Source organism: Pinus tabuliformis, chromosome Q (assembly GCF_031772625.1).
Source record: "Pinus tabuliformis cultivar Carrire ecotype Pingquan chromosome Q, CPIR1, whole genome shotgun sequence".
Lineage (NCBI taxonomy): Eukaryota > Viridiplantae > Streptophyta > Pinopsida > Pinales > Pinaceae > Pinus > Pinus tabuliformis.
In genome coordinates, this window is record NC_142296.1 from 816,003,171 (window position 1) to 816,007,226 (window position 4,056).

Below are 4,056 nucleotides of genomic sequence, written 5' to 3' on the forward strand. Positions count from 1 at the left end.
CATGGATCGATATTCATAAACAATCTAGGATCAGATGTAAATTGACCATACAAATGTAACAAGCATCAATGATACAAAAGCATGGAGGAAAACTCAAATAGTTTTTATTGATAAACAAGAAAAGATCCAGGAGGAGTTACAACCAGTTGTTACGACCCAGCATCAACCTCCCAACAAAGAAGCCCCTATTCACCTCAAACAAAGCATAGATCACCCAACAATCTGATGTTTGTCTCAAAAAACCAACAGCAATTCCTTACAATATGCAAAATTCCAGCCTCTGGATCTCTGGGATGAGGGATCCATATATAGATATCTGTAAGGGGGATGAGTCAGCTTGTGATTTGATTAGTGTCTTCTCTATGATAGTTCTTGCTTCCACTTGGAGACTGAAGGCCTCTTACTCATCCTTGGTCGAATTCAGTGAGGCAAGTGTCACAGGAGAAGATTCTGGAAGCTTCCATTGTCTCTCCACCTCACGGAATGACACTGCCATTTGTCATTTCTCGCCCATCGCACCCCACAGAAGGGACTTTTGAAATGCAACGCACCCTCACAGTGTTTTTAGGTAATGCAATGCACCTAGCCAGTGGAGCAGCTGAAATGATCCTGTTTTGACCAATTCTGAGCATTTTCTCATGGAAAACTTCTGGGAGAAGTTGTAATCTGTTGACCTTGTTCCTTTAGGGGTTAGAACAACACTTTTAGGGACTTAGGAGCCCTTGGTTTATGGACATTCCATGCTTGTGGTTACAGGGCACAAAAATGTCTATAACAATTGCCCCCTAAAGTATGAGGCCGTTAACCTTTTGGTGTCGGGTGAAATGCTTTATTATGAGGATCCGAAGTTCTTTCAATGTTGGGAGGAGACCTGCAATAAGATACAATACAATACATTATCTTCATACTATTTTTCATGATCTAGCTAAGGCGGGCATTCCCATGCTCAGCTTTATAAATTCACTTTCATGTACATAGGACAGACAACCGTCTAAGTGTAGACTGATGATTCTGATAGAGCCATCATCCTTTTGGGTGGATGATTATCTGTGCAGCAATGATGTACATTTAATGCTTTTATTTCCCTGAATATATATCACAGCCCGGATGAATGAAACTAGATCTGGGGTCTTCAATCTCGTTCGATCTTCACTCGGAGTACAAGTCGATCCATGTGAGAAGTGTTCTAAAGTCGAACATGGAAAGGCATCGCTTGATTACCAGTCAATGATGTAAACTGTTAACAAGCACGAGAGGAATCACCGATAAGGATAATGACCCTCAAGGTACTGCAGTACAATTCACGTGGTGTGAATAAAGGACTTGGCATCGAACACCACGCAAAATCTTTCGGTCGAAGGCCATTGATGTAAACCTGTCGTCGGAAGTCAGAAACTTGCCATTGAGGCATGCAAGCTTCAAAGTACTGAATGGGGTGTTCCTAGACCAACTTCTTGGATAATGAGCTGATGTCGACAAGAAGTTATCCATCACAGGAGGGCCTTAATGAATCCCACATCAATGACACGGAACGGAGCAAATGATTTTAATGGAGGTGAAAACGATCTGGTGATATAAGGTTCAGGGTGGCGGTCATGAAAGAATGGAGTATAATGTATGGTAGTGGATGAGACACAGGTGAATTCTCTGAATGACTTCTCTTGAACATATCGGCGACACTGATGTGATGGATTGGTAGCATTAACCCCAAATGTGGATGGTATGGCGTGACCATGGTGATGTGACCGGTGAATGAAACAATCCAACCCGACTCGGACACGGAGTGGAAGTGTCATGTTCAAGAGCAACTTGCTACCAATAAAGTTTCTTTGAGTTTTCTTCCCAATTTTCCCCAATCATTGCTGACCAGTACCTCTTTATTTTTTTCAAGCTTGAGGAGGATAACATATGCTTGTTCTATAATTTGCCCTTCGGGTAAACCTATCGCTATGTTTTAACGAGCCTAGCGATAGTGAAACTCGTTCTCGTCTATAGACAAGTTTGTCGCTATTAATCTTTTTAACGAGTTTAACGACAAAGATAACTCGGTCCTTTTCGATTTTATAGAGTCTGAAAAGGAACGTAAAGGTAACTCCAAAATTCCTTTTTCGTCATCTAATCCCTTAAGTCCGAAAAAGTATAAAACAATACAGAAGGGATGAATTTTCGATACTTTTAACGAGCCGAACAAAACAAACGCTCGATCTTTTTGTGTAATAATCCCTCAGGTCCAAAAAGATTAAAATCTAGAGGAGGGATAGCACTTCCTGTCCCTTTAACGAGCTGGAAAGGCCAAGGACTCGACAATCTTTTCATATTTTACGAGTCAGTTGAAAAGAGCTTAAAGGAGACTCGTCTTTTGAGGAACGAGTGATAACATGGGTAGCAGCTGATTCCAGGTAAGGTTTGGAATTTTCAAATCACGGCAGTGTCACAAGGATGGCTAGTGAGATCACTCTTCGCAGCTGTTCCTCAAAATGGGTAATCAAATGGAGGTGAATGGTCGGCCAATGAAAAAGTGGAGGTGATGGTGCAAAAACGACCAAGGCTTTAATGGCTGAAGTACTACATTCACAATGGTTATTTACCGGGGAATAGTTCATTTTTTAACGAGCTTAAACGCAGGTGGAAACATTTGCTCATGTCTTATGTTTATTTTTTAACGAGCTTGAACTATGTGCTAAAACTTCTCGATTAATCCAGTCGTATGATAAGAATGTCTCATATAAAATGGAAATTTTTAGATTTTTGCCCCGCATCCTTCCTTTATGCAAGTTAGGAGATGACCAATCCTACGAGTTTAAAGGGTTAGAGGTCCTAAAAATTTAAAAAAATAAATAGTCGCTCTTCGCTTGCATGCCAAAAGGCTTGCATGCCTCTAGGTATAAAACAGAATTTCAAGGTTACCACTTCTTTAGTCCGTTAAAACATTTGTTTTACCGAGAGAGACCTACCTCTTACAGGTTACCCAAAGATTGTTCTATTCATGGCGGAAACAAAACACTTCTTCAGCGATGTCTACCGAAATAAACAAAGGTGAGCGGATGGTATGGCGTGACCGTCAACTCACATAACTTTGACAAGAGGATCTTGTTCTAGAATAACCCCCTCTTCCAATTAAGGATAATTTTAGGGGCGAATGTTCGCCCTTTGGCGAAATTAAGGGGTTTTAAATTTTTAGTGGGCGAATATTTTGTATCATAGTACATTTTTAAAAATCACCTCAAATAGCCCACCTTATTTTAAGGGAGAGGGTAAAAAAGGTAAATTTAGCCCTTGAAATTAGGACTTACAACCTTCCATTCGCCCATTTTCAAGAATAGGTTTTATTTAAGTGAATCCATTCGCCCATTTTCAAGAATAGGTTTTATTTAAGTGAATCCTATGGGCCAAATACCATATTTATAAAAGAGGTATGGTAAATTAATAAAAATATAAATAAATGAGAGGTATGGTAAATAAATAAAACATTTTTTACATTTACTCCATAAGTCACCTTATATACATGTAAGGGTGTAAACAAATAAAAATATAAGTAAAGTGGAGGTATGGTAAATAAATAAAATGTTTTTTATACTTACTCAAAAGGTATGGTAAATAAATAAAAATATAAATAAACTAGACGTATCGTAAATAAATAAAACCTCTTTTTATATTTAGTCCATAACCCTCGTTCTATTTATGAAGGCTCAAGAAAGAGGTTTTATTTAAGTGAATCCTATGGGCCAGATACCATATTTGTAAAAGAGGTATGGTAAATTAATAAAAATATAAATAAACGAGAGGTATGGTAAACAAATAAAACATTTTTTTATATTTACTCCATAAGTCACCTTATATTTACGAACACTCAAAAAATGGGTTATATTTAGGTGAAACCTATGGCCAAAATACTATGGGACAAATACCATGGACTAGATTGTTATTAATACCATGAAAAAAACCATTATTAACCCTAATATTAGAATTAATAAAAATAAAAATGGCACATGGTATTGACCCATGGTATTCACCAAAATGGCACATGGTATTGACCCATGGTATTCACCTGGAATG